The following is a 21,968-nucleotide window of genomic DNA, read 5'->3' on the forward strand; positions in this document are numbered from 1 at the left end:
TAGGCTTTCATTAGAAGCCACATGCTTAACTCACAGGTCCACAATGAGGAGAAAACAGCCCAGACCAGTGATGTTACCGGGCAAACATTTCAACCTTTCCTCTTGTTAATTGCTAGTAAAACCCATCGCATTTTGTCCCATATGGCTTTGATTTACACACCCTACTCTACCCACCACCATGAAACCTGGAAAAGATGTGAGATTTCCTGCCCAAGACAACAAGCAGCTTTTCATCAAGCTGAGAAGCTGTCTCAATAAAGAGCAGAACGTGAAAAAACCTACAAGCTCAACTAGCACTTATTATGCATAAAATTATTGCCAACATTTTATGATACTTTCATGAAGCTTCTCCTTCTCATGATTGTTCAACAACCAAGAAAACTCTCCACTGATAATGTGGAGTTATACTTAAAGCAGTCTTTTATACAACTGCATCTTAAACTGACTTGAATGGCATAAGGTCAGTGCTTGAAGGTGTAATCCCTGTCAACAGAGCAATTTTCATTATCTGGGTGAAGAGTTTGCATCTTAACCTCCAAGACACTCGACTCCTCTCAGCACTCCTTGTCCTCTGGTGCTCTTTGCTGCAGTCAGCAGCACCTCAGAGGGGAAAATGAGGGATGGAAGCTCCTCACATGCTGGATGCCAGCTATAGACCTGCTAAGAACTTTGGAAACCAGCAGAAGGAAAAGCTTTCTGAGGGTTTGTGCAGAAACACAGAAGTGTCTGGAACATGCCACCGAACTTAATTGGTCAGGGATATTTCTAGAATGAAGGCAGGGAAGGGTCCTCATTCAAGGAACTCCCCAAAAATCTCCCAGGAAGTTTTCAGATGAAAGATGAATAAGAATAATCCCTTGATTTTTAAATAGAAAACAACTGATTGCTCTTTCTGGCAAAGCATTTGAAAGTACAGTTCAGTATTTTATAATGCAAGGCTAGAGAGTCTTGGGGAAGCAGAAGAGCTGTTTGATTCTAATATCTTAAAAGATTTTTAGCTTGAGGCAGTGCTGGCTAAGGGAATACTAGCTTTATGAGCAATTTTACTACCACTCTGTTGTTTTCCAGATATGCTTATTGATAATTAGTTTCAAAAAGTAATACTTAGTCTGAATAAAATGTAAATAGTTAAGAATCACAAAAATATTTATATACTTTTAAAAATTAGTAAGTTAAAGGGGTATATGATTACCAGCATCTACTACACCTTTTCTTAGCATGTTACTTCCCTTCTGACAGAGAATGTGACACTTGTTCTATAATCAGATGAAAAAGAGAATGAAGGAATTACATACAACTGAAGATTCTGGAGGACTTTGGAGTTCCTGATTATGCTTAGAATTGCCTATCTGACTACTTGCCAAGGAAAGAATTTAACCAAATGCAATATTGGAATAGATTCAGTACTGCTAAATTTATGAAGCCCATTTTCACTGTTAGTTTGTGCACCACCAGTGAAAGTATTGCCATTGTTACTGAAGGAAACCAATATCTCTTAGGTAGCATGTGAACTAGACATCTGCAGCTGCCACTTGTCTGTACACAGACTGTGGAGAGCAAATGAATAAATTGCTCATGAAGATACTTTTATTTTTCTCAATGTGGCTGCAGTCTGTAATTATTTGGAGATCTTATGTCAGCAGCACTTAGCTTATGACATGCTTGAAAATTGTGTTTAGAGAATTAATATTGCTGTTTGTAGTAGGTCACCTTGGGATATATTTCAGCTCTTCCCTTTCTTGATGGTACACTTCATTATATTTAAGTACATTCCTGGAAGAGGCAGACTGAAGCAAAGGCAATTAAGGGAAGCCCGGTTAACAAATTAAAAAGTTAAGGGGTCTGGGTTTTTCTTTTGAAAAACTGGGGTTTTTTTATTTTTTCTTTTTTTTTCTTGAAAGTGAGCTACAATCCCTGATGGCCAGGCTTGCTCTCATTGCAAGGATATGTGGCTGTGTCACCTGGAATTCAGCCTGCCTCAAAGATTTCTGATTCAGCTGATGTGGGGCTCTGCTGGAGGTATCGCAAGAATAATATCTCCTTACTGAACCATTGGAAGAGTGTTTCAGTGCAGATTTACATGGTTTCATGGAAGGACTTTCTCTCTTAATACCTCTTATTCATTGGCAGATATCACCTGCACAGAAGTGACAGGAAACCACAAGGGCAGGGGGATGTGACAAGGACCACAAGGGAAGAAGGAGGAAATTTCTTGAAACAGATCCCCCAAAATCTTGTTTAGATACTCTAGGACAAGATTCAATTTGTTATCACCAGCCCACCCAGGTAGTTCTGACTGGGAAGATGTGTGTAATGGATGGGGAAGAAGTGTGTAATTAGTAGACAGAAAGAAAGAGGAAAAAAACAACAAAGATAGATCAATAATCAACCCAGAGAGAAGAAGAAAGAATTTTTATATTGGGACTATCAAAGATCTGTTTGATCCAGAGTTTTCTATAAGTGTTCTATAAAGCAAAATATTACAGAAATCTCATTATTGGAGATATTGATTTGCTATATGGAGTGTTGAATTTGTATACAGAGATAGGTAATGGGGCAATTGGGACAGCAAGGAACTGGGTCATTCAGAATCACAGAATCATTTAGGTTGGAAAAGACCTCTAAGACCATGGAGCCAAACCATTACCTCATGACTGCCATGTTCACCATTAAACCATGACCCTAAACATCATGCCTACCTCCAGGGATGCTGATTCCATCATTTCCCTGGACAACCTGTTCCAATGTCTGACTCCCTTTTCAGTAAAGAAATTTTTTCTAATATCATGACTCATTTCCACTTAGAGTGTTACCTAGGGAAGAGAGAGGGAGTCAGGGAAGGGAGAGAAAAGATCCTTCTGACAAATTTAATTGGAAAAGCAGAAATCTATTACTTTCACTTTCACCTGAAATGGATTTGGTATAGTATGAAACTGATTTCAGCTCATAATCTAAAAGTCTATTTCTCAAATTTTTCTACAAATAAAATTTCACTCACATGAATACAAACTTTTGTGAAGGGATGAACATAGAAGTCAATAAAACATGACCAGCTGTTTCCCTTTTGAAATAATTCCAGCTATTTGTAATATATTTTTCCTATTATTTTGCCCAGGCTTAAGTTGAACCTAAAGCCTAATTCCCACAGCCTTTAGGGGAAAACACAAAGATTTCTCTTCCAGGTAGGCTAAAGAAATGTTCTGTAAAAAAGAAAAGGTTTTATCATTTAGTTTGTTGAGCTCCATTATCCCTTACTAGACTCCAAATACTGCACCTTCATTAAAACACGTAAGCACCTTAATTTTGCCTCTAAATATTCAGGGGGCAGAATAAAAAGAAAGCTTTTGGTTTTTATATTTTTTTCATGGGACAGTACTTAAAATCTCCTATGCCAGGCTTAGGTAGTTCTCACAGTACTCTTTAAGGTGAAAATTTACCACTGGACACTGTCCTTAAAACCATAGCTCTTAATGGTGGTGATTAAGTGAGAGAGAAAAGCCACTTCTACTTTGTCTTTGGATTTCACAGGATAATAGATACAGTGCAATCTTTGTGAAAACCAGAGATGTAAAGCATGGTCTGGTCCTAAAAGTCATTTCAGTGCTGGAAATGGATGATTTTTGGAATAATGCCCGGTGAACTGCAACTTTCAGAAAGTCAAGAGACTGTCCTATTAAATCTAAAAGGTTGGTTTGGCTGGTATACAATAGATACTAAACTCAAAGTACAAGAGTCAGATTGACTTACTGGAGACATTTATCTGCTGGAATCATAGCCCACCTTTCACTCTGCTCTGCTGAACTACCACACTCCTAATCAAATCTTTATGGCCACAGAGGTATATGGGTGACATAAGGCAAGTGTCAAGTGTCAACCCAGGGAACCTAAGGCACATGGCAGAGTTATTATCACTTATTTTTCCCCATTTAGGAACAAAAGAGGCATATAGTGTTTAAACACTTGACAGAAATATTCTTTTCTTTCCAGGATTGACTTTTATGCTGTGTGACCCAATCCCTTCTCTGGGGTGAAGTTTCCTACTCTGTTATCCATGGTGATTTATAGGGAAGAAGGCAGAATGTGATCCAAATTTTACCATAACCCAAGATATACTTCCATAAAGCGAGGAAAGGAGTTTCTGTGAAATACCTGTTTCTGTGAAATATCTATTTTTGAGCATTTGAACAGGACGAAGCCTGTTAGCAGAAATCCCACCAAGAATGCTGTTTTACTGCATCCTTATGACTAAGTCTAAAGCACTCCCCTTCCTAGCCCTCCTGTTCCTGCAAAAAGGAAATCTGGCATGAGGGATGAGCCACATAGCAGCTGAGCTGGTGACAGAAAGTTCAGGCTGCACTGGGAGTGTTCTCAAAGGTGATATTAAACAGAAATTATTTGACTTGGTCGTCTCCTGTCTTACATTACAAAGTCATGTAATTCCTTCTCCTTGGCTACCATCTCACAGAGATAATAGTTGCAGAGTCATGTGTTGCCCTTACTTGTAGCCAGCACAGAATGCTGTAATCTGATTTCACAGATATTGGAGGTGCCACTCGGCCATCTCCATCCTCATTTTCCTTCAGGCTCACAGTGGAAGTGAGAATGAAACTGAAAGAGGAAATTAGCCCCTCGGTCACAAGTATGAGCATGTGAATGGGATCAGTGCAAAAGGCTTATTTCTGCTCTTCCTTAAAAACAGAAAGAAAAGTAGTGTCAGATTCCTAAAGCTTGTTCTCAGTTTTAATGAGCACAAGGGAATAACACTGAAAAGACTTGTATGTTTCAAGCTGCAATACATCAGGCTGTCAAAAACACTGGAATGCCACACACTCTAATCTTTTTTCACTCACCATGGCACAGTCGGTACAATTATCTTGTTGCAGCAAATTGGGGGAAAAAGTATTAAGAGTAAATTAGTGTTTAAAAGCTATGAAATCTGCATTGCAGGTTGTCCCATTTCCTAAAGAGAGAAATATTATGAAAGCATTAAATAAGGATGTGAATTTTTAAGAAGCCTATTTCTCCTTTCCACAGTGCTGCAAATACTTCTGGTGCACAGCCATGGCATAATCTGTAATAGTATCGGTGACAAGGAAAAAAAATAAAACTGGATGAGACCTGTAATTTTAGAACCAATACATAACAGCAAACAAATCTGATGGAAAATGCCATGAATAGTAATTGCCTGTTTGCAAAAGATATGAAGGTCAGGAAAAACACTGGGTGAAATTCAAAAGATGGGAATACATACTGGGAGAAAATAAAAAATTTCAATTCATGCAGATACCTTTCTCAGTCAGTCATAGATTTTCTTCGCATCTTTAAAATGCTAAGTGTACTCTTCACTAAAAGTAATTAATGATAAATAATTTGAAAAGCCTTTTCTCTTTCCTGCTGTTTATGACACTTCAAAACTGTCAGGATGAATTCATCTACCTCTGCTTGCTCACAGAAGTTCAAGAGCCACATGCAGTGCTTGGATACTCCATCACCAAGATTCCCACACCACATTAGAGGCACAAATCTAAAGGGACATGGACATACACAGATATAAATGAGTAAGGTCCTATTTGGTTTTGTCATTATTATCAAGAAGAGGAAAGTAAGAAGAAAATATTAGAAGAGCAGGCTGAGATGACATATTTCAAAATTTTCCTATAATAGTGGAATGTGAAAAAATAAATAGGCCATCTTCTGTCAATGATGGAACATTATTTTGGAAACTGTGAGGTGTGATTGTCTGAAGTTCTAAAAATAATTAAGTTCACAGTTTCACAATTTGGCTCTTAGGGAGTGTTGCAATACATAAAGATTAGTACAGTCTAAAATGGTGGTTCACTCATAACATTTAATTACACAAAGTTAGTAGAAGAATAGAATAAATTCAGTTGTCCAGAGTTAATATCTCAGGTAAGTTTTGGATTTTGTTTTCATTTTGCTCCTGAAGGACTTGGCAGTGAGCAATGGATGCTGATCTGCTAATGATCTCTGTGGCTGGAGCTTGATGCAGCTGTGGAATAGATGAAACCTCTGCTGTGATTCAGTTAATACCTCCAAACATCTCAGTCTTCACTGTTGCTTTGCTTCAGAGTCTGGTTCTACTTTTAGTCAGTCCAGTAGACCGGCAGAGAATCCACACTAACTGATTCTATTGTAAAACTCACCTTCTGATAGCGCTTTTTCAGCTGCAAGACAGATGAAGATTTTAGGATTATCTTTTCATCTTGATTCCATTTGTTGTTTCCCAACTAGAGGGGCAAGTTTATGTGGATAAGTTATGCACAGAGAAGGCATTTCTCTCCTGTGGTAATGGAAGCCATAAAAGACTTAAACCCATTTGCTTCTGTAATTAAATCATCCATCTCAGGAGAATCAAGGAAAAGCTGCAAATGGAGATTTTTCAAATTAAGAAAAATTAGGCAGTAAATAAATGTTTAAAACCCACCCAGCTTAAATGAGTTTTCCTTTAATAGACTGAATTTCTTGCTCCTAAAAAGAAACAACAACAACAAATCTGACCACCACAACAAATAGCAAACTGAAAGCTGAAATTACTCCCTTAGTAATGGTTTATTTTGACTTGGAATATGAAGCTCAGACATTTAAAAACTGACCTGAATGGGTTTTTTTTTAAATTATAATTGATTGGTTTTCTTTCACCCAATGAAAGACCACAAAGAGATGAATGATAATTAGCCATTTTGTCATTATAGTGGTTGGTACATAATTCACATGGGGAGAAATTTAGCAAGTGTTTGTTGTTGTTCCTGTCCTTTTGAAGAAGTCTAAAAGGGCTTTTGTTAATTCACTCTGGTACCTTCACATACTTGAAAATATATTTTCTATTTAGATAAGGCTTCTGTTTTTTATATACGTGCCATGCAGATTCAGGAAGACCTTTGATTATATTGGTGAACCCTGCACAAGGGGCTGCTTCCAGCATCAATGTTTAATTGATTTTATAGACACAAACAACGAAGCCCTTGAAAACCAAATTCATACTGAAGTGGCTGAGCCTTTTCTGTTCATCCCTCTAACTCCAGCATTCAATTCCAGCTAAGAAAGATCACATTCTTCAAGAAGTATTTTTTCCCCACACTTTTTTTTTTTGGTGATTAGCTATAGAATTCAGTAAAGTGCCTGATGTACCACATTAAGAAGGATGCTAAGCGGTTTACAAATCTCAGTAATTAATGACTATTTTTATCACAGAGAATATAGGCGACTTTCTTATATCTATCTGAAACTCAATATAAGCCTCTATAAGCCTCCAGGCTGCATAATTGGTGCAATAGAGCTGAAAATGAGATGGAGGATATAATACAGCTCAAGTAATCCTGCCTTTAGCTGAAATGGAACAGTGGAGGCTCTGAGCATCCAGAATGTTGTTTCCACTAAGATTTAAAGCCAGCCAGCTGTCGGCTGCTGCAGTGAAAATTGTAGTGTTATTTACTTTCTTTAGTATACTCCAAAAACTTAAAGAGACACAACCATATTTATGGGCATTTTTTTTATCTTAAACAACTTAAGCAATGTATACTATCACATTTTTTCTTGTTAGGGGCCAAATGGGTGCATATCCTTAATAAAAATTTCAATTCAAGCACTCTGGAAATTACCTCAGGTCACAACATTCTGGAAACGATGCAATTGGTTTTACCTTCTCTATGCAGGAACTGTGAGAAATAAAATCTTTTTAAAATCATAATGGGTTTATAAAGGGCTCTGAGAACAGGAGGGAACATTGAAAAGGTTTATACAGTGGTGACATTTTTAGATTGAAAGAGAGTGCTTGTTATACAGAGACCTGATGAAATCTGTCAGGTTGGGATTTACTGTTTAGCACATTTACCTCAGATCTAAAACCACCAAAAAAAGTTTAAAAATAGTAAAATAAAAACCACATCAATCTCACCTTTCCTTTTCTTTACAGTTTGCATTGCAGAGAAGATTTAAATGAACCAATGAAAATAATGACAAAATCTTTAGTATACTTCATTTTAATTGGTTATGTAACTTATTAGTAAATTATAAACACAGTATGTTTTATCTCATTTTTCTGTGAGAGCACTGGGAAAATTCCCCAGTGTTGTGGCTGAAATGCAGTCAGTCAGATTAGGGTTTGGGTTTTTTTTTTTTTCTCTCTCTAGGGAAATCTTGGGTATTTTAAAGTTATAACAGTGTATAACCTAAGGTTTGGGGTGAGGATTATCTCTGTTTTTAATTGTGTGCAAGGAGCCTAGCAGAGTAGAGTCCAGGGGCAATGCTGTAAATGGATCATTAAATACCATTAAGCCTGTGGCAAGGGAGAAGGAACCAGTATAATCATTGTACATCTTTCCCCCCAGATTCACCCTCAGCCTAGGGTCTAGCTCTTGGTCTGCTGGAAATGACATTTTTGGATTACACCAGAAAAATCGCATTAATGTTTCTGCCATTGCCACAGTCCTGCTGTGTTTGTCCTTGCGACAGATTCATGGCCCGTTCTGCTTCATCATCTGCATGGCTGAGATGAGAACACCAATTCTCTGTCTCAGGGACATGTGGTGGATTTTAAAAATGATGTGGAGGCAGAGAACATTGTCATCACTGTTTAATAATGGTGAATGATACTCAGGAGCTTCTCACACCTCACATGTCCTGCTCAGAACATGCAGCCACCTCACAAGGGGAGGCAATCTCTGTTCCATCCAAATGGGCTGTGTAAATAATGTCCTGTGTAGATAAATGTCCTATGGGAGCTGCTCTGGTGCTGCAAACCATCCTCCACCATCAGTGACCCCACTGAACCCTGGATAAACACTGTGGGGCTGTGATCAGAGACTGCAGGGAGGAGAAGCTTCAAGGGCTGGTGGTACCTGCTCAGTCTCTGTCACCTCCCTGCAAGAGAATGCACACATCCCTCAGTGCTGTTAACTACCCCATGGATGGGGTAGTAAAAACTAATTTACCCCAGAGACCCTGAATTCTGTATTCTGCTACTTTGGCCCAGGCAAAACATTACTTATCTCATTAAAAGATAATTTCAAAAGTTCAAAGATGAGGAATCCTGACTCTTATAGATGGTCAGAAGGCATCTAAATGTCCTTCTTCTCACGACACAGTTCGGACCTCAGAAGGAAATCTATGCCCTGTATTCCTCTCTTCTGAGTACTGCATCTTTTATATATTACTTTGCCTTTATGGATTATGCTGCAAAGAGTTGCTAGGTATTATGCTAAGAGATCATATAGAAGGCATTGCTAAAAACTATTTTATCACATTTACATTAAGGTGGTGTAATCAAATATTTTGGTATTCACTGTGGACCAATGCTTCCTTTTATGTTAAATTTTTTAAGTTTCAACAGCATCCAATTTCAACTGTTTTTTTCCTAACCTGGATGAACTAGGAGAGTGGGGAATACATTAAACTGGAGACATTAACCTCAGATTATTTTCTTTGGTTCACAAAGCCCATTTCATCATATGAACATTCACTTCAGGAATTTAAGACCACTCTTTCTGAGAGGCAACTCCACTATTAAGAGACAGCCTTAGAGCTACAGAACATTTTGGTGATGTTTCTGGAGTTATACATGACCAAGGCAAAGTGTTTTGACTGAATAGAATGCAATATTGCCAGAAAAAAAAATATCTTCAATTAAAAAAAAAGAAGTGAGGAAGCAGGACTGAACATTCACTCTCTAATAGAAAAGTAATAGAGCTGTCCTTATGAGGACCATGTTCTTTATTCATGTCTTGAAAAAACTAATCAAAATTTTGATTTTACTATTCAGATCTCCTCTATTTTGTTCTATAGGTCTTCACATGTTTCAAATCTGCATATTCAAATGCACTTCTTATCTTTCCACTATCATCTCTTTCTCTGGACTTCTCATCAACATTATCTTCTTGGTATCACACAATTCATTTTTCTATTTCCTTCTCAATATTCTCCCTTTAATTCCTCACCATGTTGACCTATTTTCAGGAACAGTTTCTTATATCATCAGAAGTTGAACCCAGTGTATACATTAGAATTAAGTTCTGAAAGGCAATCTACAGGGGTAAGAGACACAAAAACCTTTACCTGTCACACTCTCCATCCCCTGCAACATACTCCAACAGGACAATATTGCTGTCTGGATATGTACACACACAGCTACTGCTTTTTGCTGGGTCTTACACCTTTAATTGAAGTTCTGGATGGCACACAGAGGGATTGCCCAAAGTTTAATAGACTTCTGTTGCAGGAAAAAAAATCTGTTAACAACACATTTTAAAATTTACCTTATAGAATTTAGCCAGACAGATAAATGCAGAATAGTTCCTAAGCCTCAATAATGCAGAATCACACACTAAGTCATCATCATTCCTTAACGTTAGAGGAACATTAAGGTTGGAAATTGTGGTGCCTGCCTGCAAGATAACATGTACCTGCAGATTTTGAAGCAGACTGTATTTGACACATCAGAGTAGAGCCAGGAAGAAGACAAAACTAGTTATCTGCAATTGGGAAATAATGATGGGGGGATAGTTATGTTATATATCAATAAAGCCATAGAACTGTTATCTGCTGAGCCTGTGGATGCATTAGATGCCACAGAAATTGTACAAGAGTGGAAGTGTGAATAATCTGGCCTGGTAGGTGTGAGAAGCTGATTAAAGAGGCTCAAAAAGTGGGAGGATAATTGAAACAACAAATTTGTTTTCCTGCAAGATTATCAGGCCCAGTTTGGTGCATTCAGTCTCCTGGGGTCCCGTAAACTTCCTCTGTCATGCTGGAGGACAACAGGCTCTGTGCAGAAGCCTAGGAGGAGCCTTTACCTCTCATCAGCTTGACCTTGATGTGTCCACAGTAGAAAACCTAATCTGTGGGAATGGCAGCCTGGGTCTGCCTAACCAGGCCACTCCTGCTGCCACCTGCACTGCTCTGTGGCAGCAAAGGCAGGGGTCTGAGAGCTCTGCTGTCCCTCCCTGGGAGCCAGGGACAGCACAGGACCTGGCAGGGAGCAAATGAGCGCTGCCAAGGAAGTAGGGAACCTCTGCTTCAGTGAGACTGCAGCCTCACAAGCCAAGGGATGGAAGATGGAAGGATGCTGAGATGTTTCTGCTGTTTCCTATGTCAGTTATTTACCTGTGTTTACAAGCCTGGCACCACATTTATGTGAATATATATAAATAAAGAGTTGTGGGTGCATCTCCACAAGAGACTGGATATGAGCATTGCCAGAGATGGAGAGCTGGGGCCAGCCCTGCATAGTAAATAACCATTTAAACTCAGGTCCTGCTGTTAAGGAAACTTCCCAGAGAGATCATTCACAAGGCTCTCCGCCAGCCACACTCCCAATGTCACAGACTGTCACTGCTGGGACTGTCACCCCTTCACTGGGGTGGCTCCACTGACCCAGTGGGTCCCTGCCTGATTCCCTGCACACCCACTGACAGCCAGACCAGGCTTCCTCACTGGCTCAACCCCAGGATTTCCATAGCAGAGCCTCAAATGTCTCATTGCACAGTGCAGTAGCACACAAACAGCCTGAGCTGGTGCCTCCAAGGAGCGATCCTGAGCAAAGGAACCTCTGGGCTCTTATCCCCTCACAGTCCAAGAGCACCAAAATCTCTCTCCTTCTCCCCCTGCCATCAGCACCTGCCATGTCTCTCTCAGTGTCCCTCACCTGGCTGTGCCACAGCTCCCTGTGCCCTTTGCTGTGCCAAGGGTGGCAGCTCACAGCCTCTTGTCTCAGGTTCTCACCCAGAGCTGAACCTGCAGCTCCATCCACAGCTGCACCCCGAGCTCCCTGCACTGAATGTGTTCCTCAACACTGCCATCACATTGCCACTGCAATACCACCCCCAGGCCACCCCTACAGCCTACCACATTGCTCTGGAAGGATATCTCAGACATCTAAGCTGAGTTCTGATCCTGCTCAGTGCATCACATAGCAACAGGGCCCTGCACTTACCCACAGCAATTCAGGCATCGAGGTGCTATTTTGATTTTTGTGGTTTTGCTCAAGAAGAGCATTTCTGTGTAGCCTGAATTGGACATGGTCACAAGTACTTTGGAGTCTGCAGTTTTGGACAGAGGGAGATAGAGCTTTGGTCAGGAAGAGGGATGAATTGGGAAGCAGGTAGAGAGTGATCCTCTCATGGAGGAAGAGCATTGAGCTCTCATCTCCTCTCCCAGCAGGTGCCGTGAGGAATCTGGTCACACTCAGCCTGGCTGCTGAGCAGCAGGCCTAGATACTGTCTGCACACTGACAGAAAAAAAGTAAACTGCGAAAGCAAACAACCAGTATTTATTTGTGTAATTAAAGGAGACTAAAACATGATAGAAATATCTAATCACCACAAGAAATCCCGTAACCAATTTCCAACATGATTAAACTCGCATTGTTGCAAAATAAAGCAATCTAATCAACAGCCTGTGTTCTAATTACGTCTACCTGATCTCAAAATATTTCTGAGCTTGTTTATATCCCCAAGCCCTTTTATCTTGACGTACTGTAAAATCATTTCTAAAATGAATCAGGTAATGTGTTTTTCTTTCCGCGGCAGGTATGGCAATGTGAGCACAGGGAGGTTCAGAGACCACTGCCACAAAGTGATGATTGAAAATCTCAGGCAAGGAGGGGGGAGCAATGGAGAGGGAAATGAGAATGCTCAAGGGGAAGAAATAGGCCTACTCCTGGAAAAGGAAGGAAAATACACCGTATACAAATGAGGATATAACAGACTAACAGGGGGAGAAGAAAATATACAGTGCAGAAAAGGAAGATAGAGAGAGAGATGAAGGCAGGGCAATCAGAGACACCCAGAAGTAGGATGGAGGTAGTGGAGAATATTCAAGACTCCCTTAAATTGCCAATAATCAAGTTTTAAAAATTCACATTTTAATCTCCTTCTCAGGTTGTACTGTTTTATTCATTTAAGCATTTCCTCAAACCTGATCTTTGCTCTCACAGCCATAGAGTTCAAACAGTTAATGATGGTTGGTCAAGGAGGAGATGAGTGCATGAGAGGTGATATAGGCACACAGCTGAATTGTTAATATTTTAAATTATCTCCAAAAGATAGGGAAGAACAGGGACTTTGGGGAGTGGAAAAACTGTATGTTCCTGTTTCGCTATACAGCAAAGTTAATTACAAGGTTTGCACCACAATATTGGCTTTTGGATGCTACAGCAACATGTAGAATTAACAAGCATGGTGTGGCTGTGGGAAAGGCAACATGCTTCAAATTAGAACGACTAGAAATTGGACCAGCAGACTAAGCACACAAATGACGAAGAGGGAAAAAGAAATGCAGACTTTCAGGGTTTTATTTTCTATTATGAATTCTCACATAAGCCAAACTACTTAATAAAACTACTTTCCCCACACACATACATATTTTACTTCCAGTGTTACTATTTAAATAAATTTTGCCTCCTGGAGTGCTGAAAATCAAAAGGACCTGTAGCACACAGGCAGAGTCCCAATTACAAAGACTCCAGACAAAATGCTGCACAGTGCTGCCCCTCATTTCTCAGACAACAGGAACTTACCCCAGGTAAGAAAAAGATAAGTCACTTTCAATCAGTGTAACAACAGCAAGGCTATTTGGAAGGGGGAAAGACAAAAAAAAAAAAAAAAGTTTCAACTGAAAAATGAGCAATATTCAGCACTTACAGTGGAGGCAAACATTACCACATTGTTTTTAACATTCATGAAGATTTCAGATCATTGCTGTGAAACCCTTGCTCCCCTGTTTTCTTGTTTCTTTATGCAACCAGAATAATAATTCAGAAGAATAATGCAGAAGATACAATAACTCCTTGTTTAACATCCATGGAATAAATTTCACTGCATGAAAGCTTTTTACTCCTCATCTATTTCATTTTAGATCTCTGAGATTTAATGCTTTTCCCATTGTTAGTCACTATTAATGGCAAGAACTCTCTTTTATTGAGATCAGTATCTGGGAGGGTGGTCTGTCCTCACTGAAAAACAGCAGGGTTCTGAAATTTTGGCAGGCTTCCTCTGAAGCACATCTAGAAGCCCTTCAGTGCAAATAGGTATTCAAAGAGGCAGCAGCTGGAAAACAAAAGAGAGGAAAAAAAAGCTATTTTGCAATGACCTCCATTCCTAAATTTAAAAAAAAAAAAAGACAGAAAAGAGGAAGAGGAAGAAATAGAAACCAAACAACAGCTTTGTGAGCTGTTACCAGGAAATGTCATGGATGCAGCCTCAGAGCTAGAAGAGAGGAAAACCTTGGCTCAGATTTTCACATTTACTTTGTACAAGACAGGGCCATGAAGGAAGGTTAAACCAACTTCTTGTATGGACTAATTTGCTTTGTTTAGAACCCACTGTGACAAATACCTGTCTCACAGGAGTTATTTCCCAAGGTCTAAAGGGCTTTGGGTGCCTGATCCAAGGGCAAAGCCAGGAAAAGCTTGGAGAAAAAATTATTTTGGGAGAATGCCAGCAGATCAGACTAAGACATTCTCCTCAACAAATAAGAGGCAGAAAGAAAATTCTAGCAAAACAAGAAAGGTGACCAAAAAAAAAATTCCTGGGTTAAAATATGAACAAGCCACATCTTTAGAAGAAGGTTAGCAATTCCCAGGAGTCCTTACAAAATCCGTAGCACAGGTTTGGTTTTTGTTTAAGTATACCAGTGGCTATATCACAATACAGAGACATTCAGATGACTTTCATACTAGGGCAGGCCTGATTATAGGCAGAAACCTAATGTTGGCTGCACAAAACTCAGCATCTAATAATTTATCTTTTTTTCCTCACCTCTTCTCCTCTGGCTGCAGTGTTTATATTACTTAAAGTGCTCAAATCTCATTTGTTTTTGCATATCCCCTCTAAAAAGGTCTCTGAGCTTCCAAGGCTTTGCTGTTTATCCTAACACAGAGACACAGAGAAAGAGGACAATTACAAACTTCCAATTATGCAAAAATTTGGTGTAGTTGCTGATGATTTATATGTTGTTTCATCTTTTATAGGTCATCTTAAAAGTTAACATTTAAATTATTTGAGAAATTCTGACTCTTAAATTGACTGTTTCAATAACGTTATTGCTGCTGACTCCCTCGAGTGCTTGTGCTCTTAGTTTCCTGATTTTAATTATTAATCCACCACCACATGTTGTGTTTCTCTATAGCAGAAGAAAGGTTAATATTCATAACCAGTTTTTTAGGTTATTTTTAAAGGCAGGTGAGGAACAGTGCAGGGGAAGATGGAGGAGGGAATCGAGTTTTAATTACTTGTTAATATTGCTATCTAGGTTGTGGAGCTGATAGCAGCTCTGCTTCTTCCCAGGCTCTTTATGTGCACATCCACAAGCACAATTCCACCCAAGGCTGAACATCACTCCCTGTCTCTCTGAAATTACCTCTGTGCCAGCTGCTTTCAGGAGCCTCTGACCAGCAGCTTTTGCAATACTGATCTGCTGAAGTAATAATTGAAGGGAAATATTAAAGAATAATCCATAAAAAAGAAGGCCTGTACACACATGGAATCTCATCTAATCTTATGCTGCATTAAAACACAAATAAAACAGACTGGCTTCTTTCTCTGGCTGGGAGGGACCAAATCCAATTTCCATGCTGTGAGAGCACAGAGCCTGCTGGAGACCTGAGCTTCTCTCTGCCTTATTCTTTACTGTCTCAGACTGATTTTTCTCCTGACAAAAATCTGGACTTAAATAACCAGCACAATTTAGTCCCTTCTGCCTGAGTCTCCAGAAAGTGGAAAAGCTTTTTCTTTTTTTCTTTTTCCCCTCTACAAAGACACACTGAGAAATCTTCCTTTATATCAGCAAGGATTTCCATCACAGACTCGACTGTACATTTATTATCAGAATGTAATATTTGGTCCTTTCTCCATAATGGGTGCACTCAACTACATCATTTATAGCGAAGCCAAAGTGAGAAAGAAAAGAAGAAATGAAGAAAATCCTTCCATGGGCCATCTTTGCTCCATTTTTTTCCTCAGGATAAGGTAAAACCAGTTCACAATTAGGCACATCTGAAACTTAAATCAAAGCTCAGACTTGCCCGAGACAGATCTCTCTACATGTCCCTGTATAACCTCCCAGTATTCACATGGGGAGGTTCCTGCTGGGCTACTTGCTTTCATTTTACCCTAAAAATAAAGTTGAAAGTGGACCAACTTGGTACCTTCCTGTCTTTCAAACATAAAAAGGAAATTGACACACACACACTTTTGTACCATTTTGAGTTCTCAGCCCATTCAAAATAAGACCAGAGGCCACTTGCTTCCATTTCCCAGTCTCTCTCCTCCTTTTGCCCTCAGAAATGAACCACCAGCAGCTACAGGGTATAAAGTCAAGTCTTGCTCAGAATATTAAAATGAGAAAACTGCAGTCTGAAAGGTAACCCAGCAGGTATTTATGGAAGACAGAGTATGATACCTACTACACTATTAATTTTCCTCATCTTACCAAGAGATTCAGGATCATCTTTTTAATAAGGAAGCAGCCCTGGATCACCAGCATTATTCAATTCAAATTCAAAAATTAATGTTTACTTGCCACTCCTGCTGTATCTACTCGTGCAAAATGCATTCCAAAGCCCATTTCCCCAGGTTCTAAGGGAGTGATTTGACTACAGCCCTGTCATATACATGAAATGCCAATTTCCATCCTGACAAGAAACCCACAAATTTAGCTGAGGAACAATTCATGGAAAGGGAAAAAAAAAAAAAAATAGGGACATGAATATGTTTTTTGTTACCTTGTAGGATTGCTACAGAATTCCTTTCTACTGAATGAACCTCATGGACACTATAATTGCCACTCAATTTTTTTTTTTTAAATTTCATTTTCAAGCAAAATTTCTTTGCTTTCAGAATTACAAAGCTTTGTTTCACTGCCTGTTAAGACACAGATCGCAGTAGAAAGAAAAATTATTCCTCATATAAGATTTTTAACAGTTTCACTCACCTATATTCACAAGAGGACATTTACCTATTCTCTACTGTAAGGATGATGCAAATATTTATTATGCAGTACCATTTGAAAAGTCTTTTTTATGTTCTACATCAAAAAGATGAAGTGAATGAAAACTGAAAGTCTTTCTGCATACACAGGAGATGATAAAAGCTCTAACCTGTAAACTGCACTCTGTTTTAAACTGCTTTTTCAAATCAGAAAAATGATGAAACTAACCTTAGCTTATTCTCTGTCACCAGTCAAAACATGCATGCTTACCCATGGCTTCATGCAGAAAGCTGAATTTTGACTAAGATTGCATAAAGCTAAGACAAAATACCTACAGAGACACTACAGTGATGCTTCTCTGAAAAGATTAAAGTGTTCTTTCTGCACTGTCAAAGCCCTCTAGATGGCAATCTTTAGCAAACTTTGGTGATTGGAAACATTTCGGCCTCAGTGCAGTTTACAGTGTTTTCACTAATGTTTTTAAATTAATCTGCTGTAATGACTGTCAGTTTAATGAGTTATTAAAAGATATTCATGCTTTTGTAGTGCAAAGTGTAACAAAAATAGAATAAATAACATTTCGTTTATTGCAAAAGTTCCTAGAGTAAAATATATTTCTCTGTCTGAAGTGCATTGCAGGCTTTAAAGAAAAGCAACAGTATTTGCAAGCAATTAAATATTTTCTGGAAGAGGACACATGCCTGCAAAGATTATAGTAACCCATCTTCCTCCTGAAGTAAGGTCTTTATAAATGAGAACTTCACTGAGTTTGAATAAGTTTCTCTGGTAGGGATTCTCGGAATGGTTTTACAAGCAGAACAACTTGTAAACAAAAGGAAAACCTGCTGCTAGGACCCCTGCTTAGCCTTACATCAGAATGCTGCATTAATTTGTAGTAGGCCCACAAATGTCAGTCTCATTAGATGAGCAAACACAAATTCCTGTATAACTCAGGCTCTCTGTTACAGCTCCATGGAGCCCCATAACTTTGCAGAAGTAGATCCCAGCAGTGAGGCAACATGTCTGGGAAAAGGCAAATCAGAGAGATTCTGACTGTCACTGCCATCAAATAAGGTGGCAATCTCCAACATCAATCCACACACAACACATAAACACACATGGACTGGGATTCTTCTGTGCCAATTCAGTACATGACCACTGGACCCAAACAAAGGGATTTCTGAATTCCTGACCCACACAGAGATTCCTGATAATAATCTGGAGCATGTCTCCAACCCTACATGCTTTCCTAAAGAATGTAGATGTTTGAAGCAGACTTGAAAACCTAACCCCCACACCTGAATCATTAGTTAGTTAGTTTGATTCAGTAAGTACATAGGTGTTTCATTTAGTTTTTAAACCCCCAAATTAAGCCATGTATTCCCCCTTGTCTGTATTCTACCAGATGGATGCTACCTCATGCCTTATGCAGAATACCACAGGAAAAAAGAAATTAACAAATGCTATATAAAAGAGGAACAAGCCAAAAATACCCTGGGGTTATTTCAAACTCCAGCAGTTTTTTGCAGGTGTTCTGGGCTTCAACAGCACAGTGAGACTTTTTCATTCATGTTCTGCCTGCTTCCTGGAAAACAACACTGATGTGAATATCCCAGCTAAAGAAAACAAACCCCAATGTATATTTCAAAGGGAGAACTGGCTTTATATCCTATGGATTATTATATAGCTGTGCTCACAAACTGTGCCTAGGCATCTGAGGCATGTTGAACTCTTCAAGCATAAACAGAGCCAAGAATATTTATAGTTCTATTCTGTCATAGTGGATGTTACAATTGGACAAATAATAGGGCCCAAGGTGACATACTATAATATTAATAGAAGGGCAGAGTGAGAAATTACCAAACTAAAGTGCTTAGAAATCTACAACCTACAGCAAGAACACCCAATGTCATAAGAAAGTCATTCCAGACTAAGAACACATGGATTCAGGTTCCTTTTAATCATTTTGTCTATTGTGTACTCTGTTTTATGATGGTTTAATTGTAGCTGTACTTCAAATGTGGTGCACTGATGGGGGACAGCAGGGGAGCATTAGGCGTAAAATTTAACTGCAAAGCTCAATGCAATCCTAATTATGGTGCTGCTATGACACCTCCATAATTACTCATTCTTATCCACTGGCTCTACTAAAATAATTCACAAGACAGAAAAGCAAGCTGAGAATGCCAGCATTGTCACTGCAGTCCAACACTACACAGGACTAAAACATGGTGATGCTTGGCTTTTTGACACCCACATTCCTCCACAAAATTTACAGGAGCCTTATTTTAAGCTCTGAGTTCCTATACAATTCAAAGATCTTCTAAACTAGCTAGAAGGAAATGTGGAAGAGAGAAGTGCTTAAAATTTCGTCTTTCTCAGACATCTCTGTGTGATCTGTGTTAGCTGTTTTTATTCAGTCAGGATCCACAGCCCTGCAGGACTTGGGAACCTTTTTAACACAGGCAGTCAACTTAAACTTTCCTTTCAAAAACCCACTAGAAATAGAAGTGGAAGTCGTGCTGCTCTTTTTTTTTTTTTTTTTTTTTCTTTTCATAACAACCAAGGAGCAGAGCATTTCATTCATGGACAAAATAAATAAGCACCACCATGCCTTTGTCCCTCTCTAGACCAGGCACGCAGTGACAGGGCTGGCATTCTCAGCTTGCTTCCTGTCTTGTGAAACACTCAGCAGAGATGGTGGATAGGGAAGAGTGATGATAAATGTGTCATAGCAGTGCAGTAATTAGGATTGCACTGGGTTTTGCACTTGATGGGAAGCATGGATCAATCTTGAGTCCTCTCTTTGCCTGGGGAGTGCCCTTATCACAGGGCTGGAGAGACAGTCCTTCACTTTTTTTCAAAGGCTGGCCAATCTAGCCTCCAGCTTCACAGTTAGGAGACTTTCATGGGAAAGGACAAGCAAGGGTCTGCCTTCCTCAGGTAGAGAATCACTTAAGACTTTGTCCTCCACATCATAATACAGAGATATGTATCAGGTCTGGGGAACCTTCTCAGTGCTTACTCTTCCTCCAGATACCTTTATCACAAGATGGAAGCTAAATCAAGCCTGGAGAAATAAATGCTTGTTCATGAAGATAGAAATCTTTGCTACACAACTAAAAAAAAAAAAAAAAAAAGAGTTCTAGCCACCTTGAGTACTCCACTGAAATAATACAGGTATGTATTCACAGCCCTTCCTGCATCACGTCTATTCTGTCTATTTATTGTTTTACAGTATGTGTCTCAAAAGATCATCAGAGTTGGAGGAGCTACAAAACTCCTGATAACCTCTAACACACACTCTGGGGTATGAAAAAAGGCAGCAGCCTCTTCTATCACAGAAAGGTTAAAGAGCACTTGTTTTGGCTGTGCAGAAAAGGTCAAGGACAATTACCAAAACTCTCATTGCTGATATTTCAGTCTTTCTGCCCTCCAATTTTAGAGCAGCTTAGGCAGTGTACAAAATCATTTATTGGATCATGACGCAAGAGATCTTTAAATTTTAACAACAGAGATACAGATTTCCTTTAGTACTGGCAACTCCAAGTCATACAAAAAGTTCAAACACTTGGTTTGAAATAAAAAGCTTTAAGAACTTTTGAAACAGTGAAAGAAACTACACAAAATTTTGAGGTTTTTTTTTTCCTTTTTAAAAGGAAAGACTGTAGAATAAAAAAAAAAAAAAATTAAAAAAAAAACCACCCACCAAAAAACACCCCTCCAAAACATACCTGAAACCAGACAACAACAACCAACAACAACAACAACATACAACTGTGAATCTGAAATGAGACACCACTTACTGCAAGAACATCAAATAAATACTAAGTTTGCAACCCTGTCCCTGCTCAGCTCATTCATTTACTGAGCGCAAGGTTGGTTGATAGGTACTGACAGCAAAGGTTAGATCAACTTCCCAATCTGCTGGAGGGTGCTTAAAGGATTAGTACCAAGGGACTTAATAATATTGAAAATACTGGATTCTCTCTGCTATTCTAGGTTTTTACAGGGAGCTTCTTTCCTCTGCCTACACAATATTAAAATAACTAATCAAAGGTAAAATTAGGTACACTTTTCATTTCCTGATTATTTCCTGGCTGATTTCTGAAAATTGAGACCCTTTTCACATAATCAAACTTTTAAACCAATCAGGACTCAGAAGGCACAACCACAAATCCATATATATTCAACAAAACCAGAATATGCATGTTGACGCTAAAGATGAACTGGTTTTTTTTTCCACAGTAATCATATTTAAAGTAACCAAAAAATTTTCTTCCTAACCCAAAATTTTTGCTTAAAAAAAATCTACATCCACATTCTGTTGTATATGTATTTATATATATATAAACACATATATATGTGTGTGTATATGCATATATATATATATTTATACACATATACATGTGCCATTTGTGTTCCCCAAGGAGTTTTCTAAACATGATTTAAAATTCAAAGTTTTCTCTTCATGACCACTGACAGAGCAAGGCAAAGGAAGTTTCAGTGCTTCACTTCCCTGAAGTTAGTTCAGGATTCACCTGCCTGCCTACCAAACATACATCTATAATGTACAGGGTATGTGACAGCTGGTCAAATAGACTTTTATAGCAGCACAGAAGTGGAGGTTTATTCAGAGTGTGCCCTATCTCAGCTAAATTTAGAGGTCTAAGATAGACTAGAGGTCTTAAAATCCAGTGAAATACTTCTGCAGCCCATTTGCTGATCCTTCCCGCAATATGAAAAATGACATCAGATTTCCATTAATTACAGAGAACAAATAAAAATCAAATGTCTTCAGAATGCAAACCTACAAAATATTCTGGGTTCAAATCTGCCTTGCTTTTTCTAAAGATCTAAAATCCAATTATTGCATCATCCATTAAATTGCATATTTACAGCTCTCCTGATTCAAAATGCATGGAGAAATCCAAAGCTAACTAAATTTTCTTTACTCTCCAAAACACAATTTCTGATCTGAAGCCAAACATGGAACACAGCAAACCAAGAAGGGATCTGGCTGAAGG

The 21,968-nt window shown here is 38.9% G+C and overlaps 1 long non-coding RNA gene across 4 annotated transcripts in view; it reads right to left on the minus strand.

Moving 5' to 3' along the window:
* Window positions 1–21,968, minus strand: part of LOC121360451 — a 38,053-nt gene that overhangs the window by 9,373 nt on the left and 6,712 nt on the right. For 3 of the 4 annotated variants that reach the window (XR_005956209.1, XR_005956211.1, XR_005956210.1), the window contains exon 5: window positions 6,165–6,383. The exons of the other annotated variant lie outside the window; for it this stretch is intronic. This is a non-coding gene — a long non-coding RNA (uncharacterized LOC121360451). The remainder of the gene's footprint in view (window positions 1–6,164; window positions 6,384–21,968) is intronic. 4 annotated transcript variants of the gene reach the window in all.

This window comes from Pyrgilauda ruficollis, unplaced genomic scaffold, assembly GCF_017590135.1.
Source record: "Pyrgilauda ruficollis isolate IOZ18807 unplaced genomic scaffold, ASM1759013v1 scaffold50, whole genome shotgun sequence".
In the NCBI taxonomy this organism is placed as follows: Eukaryota; Metazoa; Chordata; class Aves; order Passeriformes; family Passeridae; genus Pyrgilauda; species Pyrgilauda ruficollis.